This window comes from Panthera onca, chromosome B2 (genome assembly GCF_046562875.1).
Source record: "Panthera onca isolate mPanOnc1 chromosome B2, mPanOnc1 haplotype 2, whole genome shotgun sequence".
Lineage (NCBI taxonomy): Eukaryota > Metazoa > Chordata > Mammalia > Carnivora > Felidae > Panthera > Panthera onca.
The window spans coordinates 7,311,556-7,334,288 of NC_138343.1; the positions used below are offsets into that span (position 1 = coordinate 7,311,556).

The window sequence follows — 22,733 nt, forward strand, 5'->3', positions numbered from 1 at the left end:
GACTTTGTGGGCCAAGAATTCAAGAAGGGCTCAGCTGGATAGTGCCCACTCAGGAACATTCCCATGGTTGCAGTCAGAAAGGGGCTGTTGCTAGAATATCTGCGGGGATGCAACCATTAGGGAGGGCGTGGCCAGGTATCTCTTATGCTCTCCAAAAAGTCTCAAGAGCTCTCCCTGTGGTGTCTCTGCCTGAGCTAGTTTGAGTTTCCTCACAGCACAGAGGCCTTGGGACAAATGGATCGCTTACACAAAGACTAAAGACCTCAAGGGGAGAAGTTCCAGCAAGCAAGGTGGAATCCACGATGCCCTTCCTGGCCTCACTTCAGGACTCACACAACATCACCTCCCCACATTCTACTGGCTACGGCAAGTCTTAAGCCAGCCCAGACTCAAGGGGGGAGAAGCACAGATGTCTGACCCTTAATGCAGAGAGTATTAAGGTCACACAGTAGATGAGCAAGCGAGATGGGAGGACACTGTTGCTGCTTTTGAAAATGTAATCTGCCACACTCGTGTACATTTCTTCTGCAACGCTCAGAATTCTTACCAGAGTATTAAACACATGCTGCTGTAGCTGTTTGTCTATGTGTATTTTTAGTACTATTATGCACCATCATTTGAGACTTGAGGACACTGAGGCTCAGAAGAGTGAGGTAAATTGACAGAGATCACCTACCCAGTAAGTGAAATCGCGGAGTCTGGACTGGAGCTCAAGACTTCGGGAGCATTCTGTCCGAGTTACGCTCTTCTCTACACATCTCGATCCACTTCTCAACCTTGGGAATGTAACACCTACGTTCGCACTCCACCTCTAATAGAATCAGATGATCATTAAATTCGAGGAGCACGGTTTTACTGAGCTGGGTACCCGGAGGCTCCCTGCTGTTTGGGAGGATGTATAGTGTGGTCACGGAGAACCAAAGGCCATACGTCGGCCAAAGCTGCCATACTCGGGGCTACGGCTCGTCTAAGACATCCACTTCTGGATGAATCCACACACGGAGTCCATTAATAGACAGAACTATCTTGTACACGTTTCTCTATCTCCATTTCTACCGTAACGTCACATTTGTAAGTGCCTGGAGTCTGGGAGCTCTCTGAGCCTCCACTTGCCCAGGGGAGCATGAGGGCTTCTCATCCTTTGTCTAGTACAACCTCCTGCTACAATTTTAGGATTCCTAGGGTCACAGAAATGGATTTTCTTGGAGACCCGCTTGTTGCCCTACCCGGAGCTGGTAGCAGCTCAGACGCATCTCTCAACCCAATCTCAGAAACCACAGATGTCAGGAGAGTGGGCTTGCTGCCTTGTGCTCGCCGGCAGGGTCTCACTGCAACTTATGAAGCAAACTCTCTGTCACAGCCACCCTGCCACCTCCCTACCAGGGGGGCCACTCGGATGCTCATCTCTAGAACTCCAAAGTTCCACAACGTAGAACCAAAAGAAATATCTTCTTGATTAAATTAAGATGAGAGTTATAGCCATAGCTTGGGTTAGTACAGCCAGGAAAAGGTAATTTATCTCTTCCCGAAGGGATTTATTTCCTCCTTCCGCCCCTTCCTCCTTAGATTTTTTTTAACTCACTACTGAAGTGTAGGTGATACACAACGTTATGTGAGTTTCAAGCACACAACACAGTGTGCAGCACAATTCTCCAAGTTTACCACGACGAGTGTAGTCACCACGCAATGTTATTACGGTGTTACTCACTGTATTCCCTGCGCTGTAGTTTTTGTCAACGTGACCTACTTGCTTAATAACCGGCAGTCTGTACCTCTTAACCTCCTTCACCCATTTCACCCATCCCCCACCCCCACCAACCTCCCCTCTGGCAATCATTAGTTGGATCTCTGTATGTAAGAGTCTACTCTGTTTATTTTATTCCACATACAAGTGAAATCATATACAGTAAAACCTTGGATTGGGAGTATCTTGTTCTGCGAGTGTTCTGCAAGACGAGCAAACATTTCTGATATGCTTTAACTTGATAAACGAGCGGTGTCTGGCACTACGAGTCGTACATGATGCTGAAAGTCACACAATCACAACTGAGCCACTGATTCTCCTCTCTCTCTCTCTCTCTCTCTCTCTCTATCTCTGCGGGATTGTGGGTGATCATCTCCCATGCTCGGATGCTCGGTCTCAGGCCAAGGTGTTTGGCAGAAATCAGGGATTTTTCAGGACGTTGGAAGGTGCCCCAACTGGCACTAGTGTAGTTTTTGTTACTTCCAAGCACCTGTGGACAGCCCCTTGCTTTTCCAGAAAGAGTGAGCTTAGGAACCCTTTGCTTCCTTCTAGGTCAGGCTGCCTGCAGATAGAGACCCTTCCCTCTGCTGCCTCATTGCCAGTTACATTAAATACAGTATATGACGAGAGTCTATTAATACTGCACTGTAGTCAACATCCATGTGAGCATATAAAATGGCCCTCATGCAGAAGAAGATTCCATTGAGCCAAGGGGTAGCAGTGATTCTGTTAGTGATAACGAAAGTCGTCCTACACAACAACCCTCCTCTCTCATCTCCCTCACACTAGTCACAAAGGTTTTCAAAGGTAAGGGCAAGTGAGTTGGTTGATTTTTCTTTATATTTTGTATATTCTTTATTATTTTGTGTTACGTTACAGTAATCATTTTTATACATATACTTTTTTGGGTTGTGGAATGAATCAACTGAGTTTCCAGTATTTCTTATGGGGAAATATGCTTTGATATATAAGTGCCTTGGGTTAGAAGCATGTTTTCAGAACGAATTTTGCTCACAAACCAAGGTTTTACTGCATGTGTCTTTCTCTGACTTACTTCACTCACCCCATACCTTAGAATTCTTAGCCTCTTCCACTCCAGACACGTGTCTATTGTTGAAGAATCTCCTCTCCCTAGTCCTAATGCCTAACTTGTCTACCCTCCCAGGATTAATCACTGCCCAGGAATTTGGACAATGTGAATTATAAACCATAGTCCAAAGAGACAATCACACGCATAATAATACGAACTCGCTATTTAAAAATATATTATTTACCTACACCACTCCCATTATGTTGGCTACTATAAAACAAAACAAAATAACAAGTACTGATGAGGACATGGAGAAATTGGAACCCTTGAGTGCTGTTGGTGCTGATGCAAAATGGCTCAGCCACTATGGAGAAGAAAGCATGAAAATGCCTCGACTATTTAGAAATAGAATTAGCAAATCATCCAGCAGTTCTACTTCTGAATATATACCCCCAAGAACTGAAAGCCAGGGCTCAAAGATATTTTTGTACTCCTGTTCATAGCAACTTGTTCACGATAGGTAAAAACGACCAAGCTCCATCGACGGACGGAAAACAAGATGTGATATGTACACACCACATGAATAGACCTCGAGGACACTATGGAGATAGCTGGTGGTGAAGTTGTCAAACGTTGTCCGTATATTTAATACCACTGAACTGTGCACTTAAAAATAGTTAGGATGGAAAAAAATAAGACAGTAAATTTTTATGTTGTGTGCATATTGCCACAATTCACACACACACACACACACACACACACACACACAGAGACAGTTCTGGGCTTGGAACTGGGCTAAGCATTTTGATTGAGTTGCTTCCTATAATCCTCACAACAACCCCAAGATTCATTACTATTATCACCGTTTCACAGATATGGAAAGTGAAGCTTTAAGTGATTACGCAAATACGAAGCGGATGCCCAGGATGCAAACCCAGGTCCCCTAGCGCGAAACCCCACAATACCACCATTACGTTCTATCACTTCGTGACCCAGACTGGTGTTATCTAATGTCATTTTGTTATACTGGGCACACCAAGACCTTAGCCATTCAAATTGGCAAGGTCACTCTGTAACCTTGGATGAGTAGCAGGGCATTTAGAATTATCTATCATTTCTGTCTCTCAACGAGTATAGTTTTTGTGAATCATGGTGATTCAAACCCACAATATATTTTTGGATATGATGAGTGTTCATAATTTTTATTGAGGACATACTGCATTTTAGGGTTGCCTCAGATATTCTACACATTTATTACAACATTCCTATATGGTGATATCCTTATTTTCATTCATAAGATAATGGAACTAAAGCTTTGTACAGGTAAGCAACTAAGTCACATAAGTAGTAAAAACGTGAGTTGAATTTTAGTTTTTTAATTCAAATTGTTTCCCACTAAGTCATAGTTGCCTGACAATCAATGCACACATAAGCACCTTACTTTCCTATTCTGAAATCCGGCCTTGGCCTCGAGTAACCTTTCGTATATTAATACAGTCTTGTTATCTTTAATGTGATATTGTAGGTTTTGAAAAACACCCTTCAAAGAAAATATTTTCATCTGTTATCTTACCAGTGGATTTAGCAAGCTGGACTAATGAACTCTTGGTTTTGACATTTTTTAAATCTCTAATTCTATTCTGCAACTGCACTGAGAGGGCCCTTCAGAAAGATCGAGAAAGAGATTGGACATAATTAATAGTCTAATTCAGAGAGGCAAGAAGTTTCCTTATAACTTCAATGTCCCACTACAGCCCCATCGGTCTTGCCTTAGAAATCCAGCCTCTTAAATCTCACTTTTCACATAACATACTCATGACAGCATTTATTATTAATGATCATCTGTGAGTTATGAAGGATAAAGTCATGTGAATGGAATCCAAACGTCAAACAACAGCCTCTCAGAAGCAAGTGAACCTCATCCAACTGTAGCAGAGCTTTGGGAATGAGCTAACAAGTTAGTGCTGGGGAAAACGCTCTGCTTCAGCTAGTGATTTCGTCTCCAAGAACCGCCATCAACAATGTAAACGGAAGAGAGAAGGAAACAAACGGTCACGGTATTAAGAAGCCGCCACGGTCAGTCTCGCAAGAGGTCACCTGGATGTAGAACCCTGAACTTCTAATCAGAGGAGTTCTGCAGGCTTGGAAGCAGGCACATTTCTCCATCTAACATTTTGTGGCTCCCTGGTGTTGGCAAAGCCAGTCGGGTTTGTGAGGGGTCAAATGTGTTGCCCTCCTGTCAGACTTTCCAGGGTGGGTAAAAGTCAATAATTTTAATCTTAATCCTGAGGGCACAGTGTGTTCAAGTTGGAAATCTACTCCATATGTTCATGATACTATTTCACAGGAGTCCTTAAAAGGTTTCTTCAGGGGAGCTCTGTGAGATTTCCAAATCTCCCTGGCTGTAGGGGTTTGTTTGAACCGTTAAAATTATAAATGAGGATATCGGTTAAAACACACACACACAGAGCGACCCTTATTGGGAATATAGTATATACCAGACACTTCCACAGGCAGTATTGCATTTAAATTCTCACCACCAGCCAGTGAGTTGGATGGCACGGTCCCCGTTTTTCAGACACTGAGACACAGATGGATAAATGACTTCCTCAAATGTGTCCAGCTGGTATATGACCTCAGTTGGACAGATCTGACTCCAAAACTCATATCCTTTTACTACATCACATTGCTCCCAAACCAAGTTTCTTTTTAGATCTGTGAAATGATAGGTATTCTGTTCAAAATATGGAATATGCCCTTGTTTAGAAGGAAATGAAGCCAGGCAACATGTTTTCTGTTACCTAGCCAATGTCTCAGCTGACCTCACCAGCTGCAGTGATATCATAACATTAGTACCCTCTGTAGAAAGAGCTCTTTATGTGGGCCCTTTAAAACTGTACATCGGTCATTCTGAGAAAGTCGAGCAGCTTGAATTCATGCCCATCAGGGTTTGGGGTTTTTTTTTTTTTTTTTTTTTTTTTTGGCCCATCACTTATGCCCCTTTTTTTTTTTTAAATTTTTTTTAACGTTTATTTATTTTTGAGACAGAACATGAACGGGGGAGGGCAGAGAGAGAGGGAGGCACAGAATCCGAAACAGGTTCCAGGCTCTGAGCTGTCAGCACAGAGCCTGACGCCGGGCTCGAACTCACGGACCGCGAGATCATGACCTGAGCCGAAGTCGGACGCTTAACCGACTGAGCCACCCAGGCGCTCCGCGCCCCTTTCTTTTTGAACTGAACTTGTCAAATCATTTTTGCAAGTATTCAGTATGTTGCCATCCATTGAGTCCTTTCTACAATGTAAATTTGCCACGAAACTAGAACATGCTCATTTTAATAACATTCAGTCGATTTAAAATTAAAATAAAAAGATGACGCTAAATGATCAAAATGGCAAGACAAAAATCACCAGAGCTGAGAGGACATCCTCTGACCCGCCAGCTCCACAGCTGTTTGCTTACTGAAGTTTCTCTGTTGGTCTGTTCTCTTAAGAAAGTGCAAATTTGACTCACTTTTTTTAAAGTTTATTTATTTGTTGCACACGTGCACGTGCACGCACACGCCAGCAGGGGAGGGGCAGAGAAAGAGAGAATCTCAGGCAGGTTCCGTGCTGTCAGTCAGTGCAGAGCCTGACTCAGAGCTCAAACTCATGAATGGTAAGATAACAACCTGAGCTGAAATCAAGAGTCAGACGTTTAACTGACTGAGCCACCCAGGCGCCCCTTGAAGATACAAAGTCCGTCGCAAACCTCTGTGTAATCAAACACAGTGTTACCCATGAATTCTCAAAGAAGAATAAAAAATAGGGAAATGAAAACACTAAAAAGAAGCAAAACATTGTGTTTCTGTTCGTACTCTGTGCCAACTCTGTCAGGTGTTCTCGTGGAGCATCTCTTTCCTGCTACAATCTTAATAAAGTGGATGTTATTCTCAGTTTATAGACGAAGCATCTGAGGCCTGCACAAGGTCATATATCTTGCCCAAGGTTACATCAGGAGTCAATGGAAAACGCAGACTCAGAAGTAAGCTCTAACTCCCAAACTCACTCCTTTTCCATTTTATTAAACTGCCACCTTTCATTTTAAAATACACATGGAAGTAGTCACTTAACTATATTTCCATCTCCGGATAACTATTGTGGAGAATTCTTATAGAGTCACTCATACAGCAGAACTTGTCGAGTAAACACGTTTTTAATGATGATGACTGAAGCCCGCTCATGCAGTCATTTACACAGGTGAGGTGATCATTAGAGTCCTCCCCTGTTTGAACAAGGTTTCCATTCATTTAAGGAATAGAACATGGCAGGATGCATGTTAGGAAGAGATAAGACATGCCCGGAGCCAACATCCGACGGGGTGAGGCAGAGGCCCAGGTTGTGAGGGGGAAGACAGTATGCAAAATGTATTTTATCTCAAAGAAGCATATGCCTTGAGGTTCTTTCACTGAAAGCATGAAAGTTCAAGGAAAAAAAAATTACAGAGCCCTGCCCTTATTTTCCTCATCAACACATAGTGATTTATCTTCCTAACCTTATACCCTAAATAGAAAAACATTAATAAAATAACTGCAAATAACTCTTCCAAATAAGTTAGTAAAATATCATCCATTTAACCACCATGGTGTCATTAATATTAAATAACGGCACACAGATCATTTCAATCGGTGATCATAGAAGTAAAATACACTGGCACACTATATGACTTTGCATTTTCCTTTTATAAGAAAGAAGCACCCATTAAAACACACACACACACACACACACACACACACACACACACACACACACAAAAAAAAAACAGAAGGACATAAAACTGACATTTAAAAAAAACAGGTGGTCCCAGATTCCGTGAAACCTCTCACACTCCTGGCACCATTCCCTCTCCTGTCCATTTGGATTCCAATGGTCAGGAAGGTTAGGAAGGTAAATCCTTTCCCCCAAAGATGCCACAGTCTGGCTTTCTGCGCAAACTGAATCCAAATCCATTGCCACAGGGTGGCAGTCAGTGGGGAAAGGCTTTGTGCCTCCTAATTCATGATTTTCTCACTCCCTTGGAATGTGCCCCTTCCACAAAGCAGGACAAGTGAAATCCTATCCAAGATCATCATCCTTGCCTCGCATGGGGTTCGCCTCCCCTCTCTGACACGAACTGGGAGAGCAGATTAGCTCAAGCTGGTCTCCCCCAGGAAGGAGACTCAAAGCCCTAGCTCCTTCTCAGGGGCCATGCTTTTCTTCTTGTCCGCCCACGCCTAAGACAATTGGTTCATTCCTCTTACTCCTAAGTCTCTACCGTAAGCAGCTCTGGCTGCCTCGAAGGTCATTCTGCTGTTCAGCTGGATTGGGGTCAGTGCATTCACCATGATGTGCGGTGGGGGTTGTCCCGGCCCCTGCCAGCAGAGTAGTGTTACAAGAAGCATTAATTTATCATCTGGCAGGGAGCAACAGTCCCGACCGCGACATGGAAACTCATATCATTTGATTTAATGAGGAGATTTTCTAAGTAGCACTGTTATAACCGCCTGGAAAACTCAGGACTAAGGTCTCTGGGATTGCTGTTCCACAGACACCTTAACTTCATGCTCTCTTCCTGGGTGTCTCACAGAACATCCTAAAGTCCTTTGCATGGATTTAATTTGGTTTTTGTTTTTGTTGGTTTTTTTTTTAAATTTTTTAATGTTTTATTTTTGAGAGAGTGAAAGCAAGGAGGGACAGAAAGAGGGGTGAACAGAAGATCAGAAGCAGCCTCTGAGCCGACAGCACAGAGCCGGATGCAGGGCTCGAACTCACAAACCACGAGATCATGATCCGAGCCGATGTCGGACACTCAACCGAGCCACCCAGGCGCCCCTGCATGGATTTAATTTGAAACAATGACAAATGATATTTATTTCTCCAAATATGCTTTCAATGCCATGTGTCAACTTAGAGCACGCAAATCCACGCACCTAAAAGATTATTGGGAAGAAAAATGTTGAAGGACATTGTATCATTCTACCAGTCTATACAAGAGTTTCTCAGCATTGGCTATATATATAAGCATCCTCTATGAATCTTTAAAAAAATTACAGCTGTGCTGGTCCTAGGTTGCCTCTGCCCCCCCCCCCAACCCCTTCAATCAGGCTGCTATGCAAGATTTTTCCATGATTCTGCTCCAACAGTATTATAAGGGTTACCTCTGAGGCTTTAATAGGAATATGGATAATAAAAAACATAACCTTCACCATCTCTATGGTTTGAGTAACTTAAAGGGGTATAATCTTAAAGGAATTTTACAGTACCTGTGAAATTGGTCCCTATTCTAACTAAGTATGCCTTACCTATTGGAGCCCAGTCTAAGAATTCCAGGAGGTAATTGGATGGGATAAACATCCATGTAAATACAAAGATTGCTATTAGGACCTGCCCTGATCCTAACCTTTCTATGACCCTGTGATTAAATAATTTGCCTTTTTGATAAGAGTGCTATTCCCTCAGAGATTATTGCTTTAGTTAGGCTGGAATCTGCCAGGTTGTAAAAATCAGACAGGCTTAAGCTTTCTCAAATGATGGATATGTATTGTGAGGCCCTACGAGACAGCAAAGAAACGCCAAAAACGACCTAGGCAATGCACACCAAAGATTACAAACAGAATGCTATTCGTATTAAAGGGTGGAATAGGTGTTGTCTTGACGACTCTTGAATTCATCGCCTTAGAAAAGGATGGAACTGTGGTCCAGTCAGGAAACCAGAAATTACTTCAGGAATTTCAAGTATGAGGAATTTAATAGAAGAACTGGTGTCACAAATGATGAAAGAGGTGAGAAGCCCGTGAGGGATGGTTGTGCTCATTAAAAACAGCTAAAATCTGCTATCATCCTGCGGGCCGGAGAGACAAAGGGAGAAGACAGCATTACTAGACTCCCCAAAGGGCAGCCACCTGAAGGAAAATGGAACCATGGAAGGAAAGTCTGACTATCAAAGAAGGTGCTCTCAGGCAGAGCTAGAATCATGAAGATGACATAGTCTCTGCCCGAGACACCAGCTGGGACAGGAGGAGAGGGAAAAATACCGTGGCTGTCCCCTTCTACCTGAAATCAAATTTCTTAGCAGTGCCTTCCATTGGCTTAAGCCAACCAGTAACTAGTGACACACATCGATGCAGAGGAAGCCCAGGCAACAAAGAGGCTGATTTCAACACAGAGGCATCTGTGGCTGCTGTGCCCATCACCCCACCATTCCTAGGATTCAGCATCTCTCTGTCTCTGCTTTACCTCCTGTTTCTATCTTCTCTTTGTATGCTATGGATTCAAAGCCACCAAGACAAAAAGTATGTGTGGTTGATTTTCTCTGCTCAAATGCAAGCAGCATTGTTAGAGAGAGTTCTCATAGGAGGCCAGCCCTCTTCGCAATGATCTCTGAGTCAGCCGCCGATCCAATCAGCTGTAGCTTTCTTAGCAAAGTCACTTGGTACAAAGCAAACCAACGAATACAAAAGGAAACATCTGCAGCCAATTTTCTCAGGAGAGGAACACATCACGTGTACAAAGTACTCGGAGGTTATGTTTCAGAAACGGCCAGTGTTATGGGCTGAATGGTGCCCCACTCCAAAATTCGTACGTTGGAGTCCTAACCACCATTAACCTCAGAATGGGACTATATTTAGAGACAGAGTCTTTAAAGAGGTAATTAACCTCAAATGAGGTCATTAGGGTAGGCCATAATCCAATATGAGTGGTGCCCTCCTAAGGACAGATGAGGACACGCAGAAGACACAGAGAGAAGACACCGTCCACAAGCCCAGGAGAGAGGCCGCAGGAGAAACCAATCCTGCCCAAAACCTCGATATTCGACTGCTACTCTCTGAATTGTGAGAAAATTAATTTCTGTTGTGAAAGCCACCCAATCTGTGGTGCTTTGGAATGGCAGCTCGAGCAAACTAATACAGTTAATGTATCAGGTTGAACTACATGTATAGATTCGCTATACTCTAAAGCCCAATGGTGCATTCAAAGTACTTAGTGATGACAGTTTCAGTCACTGGTTCTCTTTAACACTGGCTTCATGTTGCTTACCTAGGACTTTTTCTCTGTGTGCACATCTCTGACGTCTCTTCCTCTTCTCAAGACACCTGACATATTGGATTCAGGCCAACCTTATGAGCTCATTTGACCTTCATTACCTCCCTAAAAGCCCTGCCTCCGAGAACAGTCACAAGGACGGTTAGGACTTCAACACCTGACTTGTACAAGGACACGATTCAATCCGTACAGTCTTCAAACATTGAACCTAGTCTTTTAGTTGTCACAGCTGAAAACGCTCTATTCCCATGTGGGCAGTGAAGAGCTACTCAGACCCCCCCTCCCGAGTGCCGTGAAGCTGATCACAAATACTGTGATTATTGGTTTTCTCTAAAATCCAAATCCTTATCTTATCAGGTTATTATGGAAATGTAGTTATATTGTTGGTAAGCGTATTTTATGAAGAGTCTTGCTGCCAACATCTTCCTCCTCATCAGTGTACTTCTTGATTCTTACCTGTGTCAGAACCCTATCTGGATAGTCATCCTTCAAACACCAGGGCTAGCCACTTTTGCCCACAGGCATATCACCTGAATTGCGTTCTCCACGGTGCCTGGGTTTTGCTTTCCCTCGCTTCCTATTGTCATTTCCAGGGTCATGATCATTCATAGTTTCCTTACCTGTAAAATGGGGATAATACTACTACCTACCCTCGCAGGAGTGTCCTAAGGACTAACTGAGTCTATAGCTATGATGCTTTCAAAATGATGTCTCACATGTATTAAAGACCGTATAACCGTTTGCTATTAACAGCCCTATCATTATTGCTAGAAATACAGGTAATTATTTTTCCTACACGAGAAGCTGTTGCTTCCCTGATCCCCCTTTGCTCGGCTACTAGGGGGGTTGGCTATGAAAGTTTCATGCCTGCCACCTTCTCCAGAAGAGTGTCCTTGGCTGACAGGAGCCGCTGTCTCTACTGAAGACATCTGGGGTGTTGTGCCTCCTTTCCCTGGAGGCAACCCATAGCCAGTGACTAATGCGAGAGGTAAAACAGCCTCGTCCCCTCTTCTCTGTGAAGGACAAACTCCGCCATACGATCCACTCTCCAGGGTTCTGTGATGAGAACGATCCCAGGCCAGATGTTTTCTAAAACCACCCTTCTGTCTGGCTTCTTCCCGTTCTGTCTGGTTTCTCTCACTCCCTTGAAGGGTTTTCTGATAACATGACCTCAATTACTCACTTGCAGGAGCATTCCTTGAACACAGAACCTATGGAACCAACCTAAGACACTCACCTTAGCAGAGGGAGTCTTTTTAGACTGAGGCTGTGTCTCACGTCTTTGCTTTTCTCTGCCATAATATCTAGCTTAATACCAGTCTCCTCCAAGGTGTTTAAACTCATGTTTTCTAGTGGATTGGTGGAAATACCTGCAACCAAACATGTGCAGGAGCAAAGCCTACTGATTTCAGTTTGCACGACTGGGAGCTTAAGAATGTCGATGCAAAGTACAGACAGCGTGCAATGGACAGAGCAGTTCATCTGTCTCAGCCACGGATGGAAATCACAGCAGAGAGCGGTGATTCGTATTTAAAGTGCCAAAATGATCGGATCAAGTGTGTCATTTGGAAACTGCCTATCTACCCGGAGAGCCTGTGAGGAATATTGTCATTGAACACTGTCATATGCTTTGTGGATAGATTGTGTCATGCTCGTGACAGCGAATCCTGCAGAAAAGGCCTCTGAGGAAGGTGGAGGACAGGTCTTTATCTTTTCAGTCCTCCTGAGGTTACAGGAACAGGTTTCAATTAAAGGCAAGAAAAGAATGGGAGCATCGTGCACTGCTCTGAACCACCAGAAGTTTCTACCTTGTTTCACCTGATCACGTTTCATATCATAATAAAAGAAAAACTCAGTAGGATCCACAGATGCAGAGAGCCGTGTGCACCTATGGCAGAATCCGCTCTACCCGCCTCGCCGCGAGGACCACGCGAAGTAACGTAGGAAAGCACGTGGCAAGCAGCAGTGTGTGATATGATTATGTGGTGCTGAAGGATCACCGTCGACGCTGTGATTAAAAAGATACATTTCTCCTAGATACACTTAAGGGTTGCAGGTGTATTAAGTCAGGATTCCTTTGGGAGTGAGTGGTAGAATCCTAACGTAAAACCAGCCTTTGCAAAAAGGGACTCAACCACTGGGCGGGTAGCACCCGGACAGCCCTGCACAAGGCCGAGATGCATTTGTTGGTACCAGCAGTGACGCTGAATGGGAACAGCATACCAGGAGGGAAAGTACTGGTGACACGACATATTCAGGTATTTGACAGGGGCTAGGACTTTGCAACTAAGAGGCGATGTGCCCCAGTGGCTACCAGGGGATACCGACAACACCGTGGCTCTGACCTCACCATGAATCAAAATGACGTTTGGTAAAACACAGATTTCTGGGCCCTGATACAATCTTTCTAATTTGGAAGGTCTGAGGAGGTGCCAAAGAATTTACGTGTTTGACAAGATCCAAGGTGAGGCTGATGTTTCTGGTCGTGGGAACTCTGAAACTGTTCTTCTGGACAAAGTTAATGAAAAGGTACAGGTGAGAAATGAAAACGAAAGGCAGAAAACCTCTCTGGTCCCTCACAGGGAGGCTGCATTTCCTACAACATAAGGAAAAGCAAGTCAATACAACAATTAGTGGATTTGACTCTGGCTTAATAGAATGATCAGACTCCAGAGAGGGAAAATAACCAAGGCAAGCTGGCACATGAGGCTCAAGACCTGGTCGGGGCACTTTCATGTGGGAGGGGATCACCAGGGCAACGGCCCCTCAAAGTTTTGAACCCCAGAGCATTCTGCATCTTTGGAACCCGTAGAAGGAGCCCACACACCCCTACTAAGAGCTGGCACTCTTCTCTTCACTGAAGACAATGCCAAGACTCCTCCCCTGCAAGACAACATGTACAACCCACTTCCCAGTGTATGATCCATGGGCACCGATCCCTAAAACTGCCCAGAATGCCAAACCCCATCTCAGCATCTGCTACCGAAGAACATGGCTGTGGCGGTGGGCCTTGAGCTGGTGACGAGTGGAACCAGAAGCTCCACAGCACGGAGACTCTTTCCAAACGTTTTGTCTCATCTGCCAATCGACTTAATTCTCTCCTACTAAGGACACAGTTTTTCAATCCTGTGTGTGGACAACACAGCCACGAACATATCAGACCAATATGATAGTACTTCTATGGTCCAAGAGTCTAAGAGGCATGTCTTCTGGTCTAATTTGAAAACATCCAAAGAAAGGCACTCGTTGGTATGCCTTGGGCTATATGCTCGCATCTTGAACTAATCACCATGCCATAAAAAAAAAAAGAAAAAAAAAGTAATTACGGCATCTTGAGTCAAAGCCTCATTCCTGGGGTCAGGGACTATTACCAGAAGAAGAGAGAAAAGGCATAGAATGGACAAGAACAATAGTAAGCCATTTTTGAAGGACTGATACTAATTTACAGCAGAATCCTTCCATATGTCCTCAATTATTTTGACAGCTTAAAAAGGTGTGTGGGAGGTTAGAGAAAAGAAAGAACAAAGCCTATTTCTTCCACCACAAATTTCCACAACAGACTGGCTATGAAATTCAAAGTCAGTAATTAATCTTGGTTGCAAAAGACAGAAACCTAAACTCCTAACTTAAGCAAAAAGTAGAATTCTTGGAAGGCTCTTTTAACTGTAGGAAGCAGAGTAATTCAGCTGGCCAAGTTCAAATAATACGTAAGGCCATCGCTCTCGTCCCTTCCCTTGACTTCTCATCGCATCACACTGTGCTCTAAGACCAACTTTCGCTACAGAGCAGGGGACAAGAGAACGTGAAGCCACCTGCTTCCTGTTTCCCAACGTCATCACATGTGAGGAAAAGCCTTTTTGCCTTCACCCCTAGCTTAACAATTCTAGGAAACATGTTGATGCCCCAGTTTGGTCACATGCCTGACTCTGCAACCAATCACGCAGGGGCAGGAGAAAAGTCATCTAGGTTTGGAGCAGTTGGATTGCATCATCGTTTTGAAGGAGGAAATGAATTATTCAAGGTCACTGAAGGATCAAGACAATTACATGGTTAGGGAAGGAGAATGAGCAATTTGCAAAAGGGAGGATTGCACTTCCCTGTGAAGTGAGAAGGGCACTAGACAGAGAAAACAGGGACTCCACTTCAGGGAACATCAAGACAGGATTTGCTTTCACCATAAGCCCAAGCCTGCAAAATTTATAACACGCACAAAAACGAAAGGCACAAATTCCCGTTCAATCTCTTCAATTTTCTTGAAGATGCAGGAAAACACAACAACAGAAAAAAACTCGTCCATCAGATATAAGTCCCCAAATGGACTCTTACGAACCACTGAGTTCACCCTCATTATTTTTCAGGTAAGGCAGCTAGTACCCACAGAGAAGTAATTCGTTGAAAGTCACTATTCGGTGATAGGTACCATGATTTCTAGTCCAGAGCTCTTCCCATTACGCCCGTTTACAAGAGCCCCATTCAAGCGTGGTTACTACAAATATCACCATGGTTCTGGACAACTATTGACCATACTTTGTGATTTTCAAGGCTGTTACAATTTTGAATGATTTTTCTCTGTTCACACAAGTTTTTCCATGAGAAGCCAGTAAACAAAGTTTAATATACCATTGCAGAGTAGGATCTAACGTAAAAGGATTAAAATTTACATTTAAGAAACCAATTTGAAACCTCATGTCCTGTATGCGGCCTTAATTACTTAAATAGCAACTTAATTACTTAACTGTAATCTGTCTCCACACTACTGACTCACGTATTTTGCACTCTTTGCATACATTCCCCTAGAGCTGTGAGGAAAGTTTGGCAAAAAAGACAAAGAGTGAGACCCCTATCTACACTCAGACAGAAAAATGAATAGTTAGCATATAAAGTACTGCCAGAAAAAGTTAACTTGATCTTACTCTCTTATGGAAGAAATGAAACAAATTCACCAAAGTTCAATCTTAACGCTTTTGGAATTAATTGTGAGTATAATTGGCTTCTCCTCATCTGTCAGAATATTCAAATGACTTAAAAACTTAAATGGAATTAGTAAAATATTTTAAGGATTCACTTTCTAGCTTAGATGATAAAAGTTGTCTTCCTGCATGTGAGGGTATGAAATCAAAATCAAATATAAAACCCAACAGTACGTGGTGCTCTTTACATTGAGTTTTTCCGTAATAGTGCACCTTGCCTGGAGTTTAAATACCATGTCTGGAGGGGAGATAGGTATTAAAACCACAGAATCAAAAGAGACGAGGGAGTCAGGGAAGGTAAAAGAAGATAAAAGGCGTGGAAACTGAGCCCCATGTCATGCCAAGACGATGAGAAAAGAGGAGGAGAAGGAAATGACAGTGAGGTAGAAGGAACTGAGAGAATGAGGTCTTGGAGTCAAGGGAAGACATCATTTCAGTGTGGATGAGTCGATCAACTATGCCAAATGATAAAGTAAGATGCAAATGAAGATTGGATCTTGTACTTGGTAATGTGGAGGCTGGAGGAGATCTTGAACGAATTCATTAGCATGATCTGTATAAAACATTAACGGGACGGAGTTCAGGATGACACGGGAAGAGGAGACATGTAGACTACCCGTCAGGAGCTGAGCTATCAAGGGCAGCAGAGAAGTGGTAAAGGAGCTGCAGGAACATATATGGTTATTGAGGTTTTTCAGTCCTTCTTTTACGCTAAATGATATCAGAGCATGTTTTTATGCTGATGGGATGACTAAGTAAAGAAGGGGAAATTTTTAAGTAAGAGAAAACAGAGAGGATTACAAATGAATAATCCTGCCGAAGCATAAAGAAAGGGACCCAGTGAGCAACGAATGGGACTGGCCTTAGGAACAAGGACAGTTCACCTGAAGCAGCAGTTGGACTAGCAGAAGAGGTGGATGAAGCAAGCGGATTGGTAGATTTGGTAGTGAGGGTGTGTAAAATCGCTTCTCAGATTGCTCACATCTTCTCAATAAGAGGCAAACTCATCAGCTGAGAATGACAAGGGGAAAAAAAGTGATGGGAAATTGAATAGAGAATAAGATGAACTGTCCATCTTAGATAATGTGAGAGTGAACACACATGAAAAATGTAATAGGAATAATGAAATAGAAATTAGAATCTGACCAGAGAATTACATGTTTTCCCCCCCAGCTTTGGCCATTTCCTGGTACATAAAAAAGACGTGTGTTTCAAGAAAGGCAGAGTTAGACTTCTGAGGAAGATGATGGAGTAGGAAGATCCTAAGTGCACCTTAGCCCATGGATACAACCAGATAACACCCATATCAGCCTTAATAACCCAGAAAATGGCCCAAAGATTGGCAAAACAGACTCTCTACAGCTGAATGTAGAGAAGAGGCCACATCGAAAAGGTAGAAAGGACAGAGATCTGGTCTACAGCAAAATGCACCCACACAACGGTCTGCGGGAGGTAGGGATGCCGTGGGCACGGAGAGGAGAAACAAACCCTCACACCAGTAAACTCAGGCACTGGGAACCCGCACGGGGAAGATGAATCCCCATAATATTTGGCTTTGAAAACCAGAGGGGCCTAATTCCTCAAGTTCTTACCATCAGTGGGACTTAACACCTGCAACTTTAAAAATCAGTGGTCTTTATTCTGAGCTGCACAGTGATAGGAAGCTGAGTCCCCACCCGTAAAGGCTCAGCACAACAAATAGCCCCGCTGAGAACTACATAGAAGAAGCTGAAAAACACCCAGGTTACAGGGAGATTTACTTACTAGTCTCAGGGTGGGTGTTAAAGGGGCAGGGATCTCTAGAAGACATCTCCAGGACCCAAAGAGCCGGCGGGCACCATCACCCCTCACCACCACTACCACTCCCATCCCCCAGCCACCCTATAGCCTGGACACATGGATGCCTGCCAGAACCAATGCAGTGCCAACACCTTCCAACTAGCTTGCTAACATCCTGCCCCACCTCCACAGTCTCCTGTGGGCCTGCGCCCTCCAGCCAGGCCTCAGCTCCAGGATACATCCAGCAGTGGAACAGCACAGACCTTGCTGGCACCAAATGCGCTGCCCCCATGTTCTCCCGTAGAACTTCCCCATCCAATACACCATCGTCCAGAGCCCTTCCAAAGCACTGGCACAAGTACAGCATTGTGAAAACAGCCCAAAAGGGGAAAACACCACTCCAAAGAGAATCCTGCCTCAGGGAAATGGGAAGATAACCCTCACATACCCAGTACTCCTTCAGCCCCAGCAGTTGGCTGGGGGCAGACATGTGGTCCGACTGCAGCCTACCCACCAATGAAAGCATCTCAGGGGAAAACACAGAGGAAGCACCCCGCTACAATCAAGCGGGATTTACTCCTGAGATGCAGGAGTGGTCCAATGTTTGCAAATCAATGAAATACCTCACATCAACAAGAGAAAAGGCAAAAACCATCTGACCCTATCAATAGACGCAGAACAAGCACAAGACAAAGTACAATATCCATTCATGATAAAAGCACTCAATAAGTAAGTTTAGAGGGAACATACCTCCACATAATAAAGGCCATATATGAAAAATCCACACCTAACATCATGCTCAATGGTGAAAAACTGAGAATTTTTTCTGTAAATCAGGAACAAAACAAGGATATCCACTTTCACCGCTTCTATTTAACATAGCACTGGAAGTCCTAGCCAAAGCAATCAGACAAGCAAAAGAAATAAAGATCATCCAGATTGGTAAGGAAGAGGTGAAACTTGCACTATCTGCAGATTACATGATTCTTTATATAACAAACTTAAGACTCCAAAAAGAAACTACTAGAACTGATAAATGAATTCAGTAAATTCACAAAACCAATATACAGAAATCCTTTGCATTTCTATACACTAATAATGAAATAGCAGAAAAAGATATTAAGAATCCCAATTACAACTGCACCAAAAGGAGTAAAATACCTGTGGAAAGAAATGCTGTAATCATGGACTGAAGAACAATTTTTTTTTCAATTTTTTTTAATGTTTTTTTATTTCTGAGACAGAGAGAGACAGCATGAGTAGGGGAGGGGCAGAGAGAGAGAGAGACACAGAATCAGAAGCAGGCTCCAGGCTCTGAGCTGTCAGCACAGAGCCCGACGTGGGGCTCGAACTCACAAGCTGTGAGATCATGACCTGAGCCAAAGTCGGCTGCTCAACAACTGAGCCACCAAGGCGACCCAAGAACAATTTTTTTAAGTTCATTTATTTATTTTGATAAAGGGAGAAAAAACACTGAAGGGGCAGAGAGAGAGAGGATCCCAAGCAGGTCCAGCACCATCAGCGCAGAAACCACCCCCCTCCCCGCTCCCCCGCCACACACAATGCAGGGCTTGCACTCACAGTGACATCACGACCTGAGCCGAAATTAGGAGTTGGATGCTCAACTGACTGAGGCACCCAGGTGCCCCTGGAGGAACAAATAGTTTTAAAATGTCCATACTATCCAAAGGAATCTAAAGACTTAACGCAATCCCTATCAAAACACCAACACCATTTTTCATGGAACAAGAACAAATAATCCTAAAATTTGTAATAGCTAAAGCCACCTAGAAAAACAATAATGCTAGGTGTATCACAATCCCAGATTTCAAGATATACTACAAAGCTGAAATAATCAAAACAGTATGGTACTGGCTCAAAAACAGACATAAAGATTAATGGAACAGAATAGAGAGCCCAGAAATGAAACCAAGATTATATGGTCAATTGACCTTCAACAAAGCAGCGACGAATATCCAAGATGTTCTTGTCTCTTCAACAAATGGTATTGGTAAAATTGGACAGCTACATGTAAAAGAATGAAACTAGACCACTTTCTTACACTTGAGTTACCATACACTAAACTCAAAATGGATTAAGGACCTAAATGTGAGACCTAAACTATAAAAAGCTTAGAAAGGAACACAGGCAGTAAAATTCTCTGACATTGTCTAGAAAAACATTTTTCTAGCTGTGTCTCCTGAGGCAAGGAAAACAAAAAGCAAAAGCAAAAACAAAAACAAAAACAAACCAACAAACAACTCTTTGAACTACATCAAGATAAAAAGCTTCTGTACCGTGAAGGAAATAATCAACAAAACTAAAAGACAACGTACTGAATGGGAAAACATACTTGCAGACGACATATCCAATAAAGAGTAGTATACAAAATGTATAAACAACTTATACAACTCAACAGTAAAACAAATAATCCAATTAAAAATGTGCAGAAGACACGAACATTTCTCCAAAGACGACACACAGATGGCCAACAGACACTTGAAAAGATGTTCAACATCACTTATCATCAGGGAAAGGCAAGTCAAAACTATAATGAGAGATCACCTCACACCTGTCAGAATGGCTCAAGTAAAAAACAAAAGAAGCAAGTGTTGGTGAGGATGTGGAGACAAAGGAAACTGTGGGCACTGTTGGTGGGAATGCAAACTGGTACAGCCATTGTGGAACAGTGTGGGAGTTCCACAGAAAATTGAAAATGGAATTACCATATGATCCCATAATTCCACCCCTGAGTATTTACCCAATAAATATGAAAACACTAATTCCAAAACATATATGCACCCCTATGTTTAGTGCAGCATTATTTACAATAGCCAAATTATGGGAGCAGCCTTTGTGTCCTTTGATAGATGAATGAATGAAGAATCGGCGTAAGAAAAAAACGCGATAGACCATCACTCAGCCATAAAAAAAAAGCAATCTTGGCATTTGCAACAACATGGATGGATCCACAGAGGATAATATCAAGTTAAGGAAGTCAGAAACATAAATACTGTATGATTTCACGCATAAGTGGAATTTAAGACACAAAACAATCGAACAAAGGAAAAAAGAGACCCACCAAAAAACAGACCAACTACAGAGAAAAAGCTGATGGTTATTAGAGGGGAGGTTGGTGAGGGGATGGGTGAAATAGGTGAAGGGGATTAAGAGTATACTTATCGGGATGAGCACTGAGTAACGTACAGAATTGTTGCATCATTATATTGTACACCTGAATCTCAGATAAGACTATATGTTAACTACACTGGAGTTAATTTTTTGTCATTTTTAAAATTTATTTTGAAAGAGTGGGTGTGTGAGCAGGGGAGGGGCAGAGAGAGAGAGAATCCCAAGCGGGCTTCACGTTGAGAGCCCATAGCCCGACGTGGGGCTCGATCTCAGGAACATGAGATCATGACCTGAGCCGAAATCAAGAGTCAGATGCTTCACTGACTGAGCCACCCAGGCGCCACTGGAAATTTTAAGTCATGATGACCCTAGGCTGAGGTTATGCCATGAAGCGAGAGAGAGAGAGATAAAGTAGTTGTCGTTATGTGCACAGGAATTGTCCTAGTGGTAGATTAAACAATATAAGCTGGGCAAGGAAGGAAATGAGGGTATAGAGTGGGTTAGGGCATAACAGAAACTAAGGTTGGGACGAGTTCCTGGAGTTGAGACATCAGCACAAGATGGAAGGACAGGGGATAGTGTTTGAAGAGCAGGATACTCAAGATTTAATCTCTGCAAAACGTTTAGTTTCTGGTGACAACCAGGACACGTGCAAGGAAATGGATGGATGAGGGGAGACCAACGTTCTTGTTCTAAGGATTGCCTACATGCCCAGCTAACGCTATACCACAGTGACAGATAACCCCGCTGTTTCAGTGGAATCAAACATATTCCCAAATTGCCCATCATGCAAAGTTGGATTCAGAAGTCTACAACTCTGCTCTCTTTCCGTCGAGTGACTCAGAGCGTCAGACAGATTTCCAGCGTGGGCTCTGTCTGCATCTCAACATGTGGCATCTTTAGTCACTGAAAGGATTCTCTTCTTCCTGACGGAGGAGAAGCAAGAAAATGGAGACGGTACGTTGGCCCCTAGGCGCATCGGCTCAGAAATGATACTCATGCTTTCTACTCACCTTTTCCTCCGCCATACAGCCCCACTACCTGCACCAAGTGTAAGGTAACACAGGGGATCTGGAGTGAGCGCCTCCGGCTGCCACAATATGGACATTTCATTGTTAAGAATCATCAGGGAGGTAACCTATGAATGTCAATGACGGAAACAAAAGAACCAGCAGGTAGTCGAGACTGTTGGCATGAACCACCGAGGAGCTGAGGGCTCATGTGCAAGAGATTATCTTCCCACTATACTAACCTCTGTCTGAAATCTGCATACGTGATGTCAAATGTCCCAACGTGGAAGGAGATATTCAATCATCGAGATCTTTCCGAAGGCAGTAAATCTGAAGCTATTCAAAATGGACAGTTGATGAAGCTGATTACTACAGAGCTAACCATATTTCCTATGTGGATTACCAGGTTTCAAAGACTAAAAAATATGGGAACAATAAAATTTTAGTGAACATAATTTATTCTTTCCTTGATGATTTAGAAGGCACCTTTAGCTCCTGGAGTGACTTAGGGACAGGCCTGTGAACATCAATTATAATTGGACTGCGGATATGCACGGCTATAACTCACATGGGCTCTCTGCACATTGGGAGCACAAGCAGGGCAGCAGGAAGAGTAATGACAGCAGGGGATGGAAGGGTCTAGAGCTGGGGAAATGAACCAGGTGGCAGGACTTTCCCCCAAAGGATAAAACCAGCAGTTGAAATAATAAAGTTCGAGGAGATGGGGGACCCTGTATTTCAGTCAGGGCTGATACTTCACTCCAGGAGGCATCGTCCAAGTGCGGGAATAAGACCACAGATATATGTACTAACCACACAGGCAGATCATGTATCTCCGTCTAGTAGGTTCATCTGTTAGAGGCAGACATGGTGTACCCAACTATTGGGCTTTTTGATACATGGCCCATCAACCTGAGGCTGGGGCTTTAGAGATAAAGTGCTAATGATTTTAAGGTCGGGGACAGGGCTGCAGTTAGGAGGAAATCGAAAGGCAAACCGGGAAACTAA

The 22,733-nt window shown here is 43.3% G+C and overlaps 1 protein-coding gene across 1 annotated transcript in view; it reads right to left on the reverse strand.

Moving 5' to 3' along the window:
* LOC132666666 (uncharacterized) overlaps nt 1-22,733 on the reverse strand; it is a 612,017-nt gene that overhangs the window by 129,549 nt on the left and 459,735 nt on the right. The window lies entirely within an intron of this gene.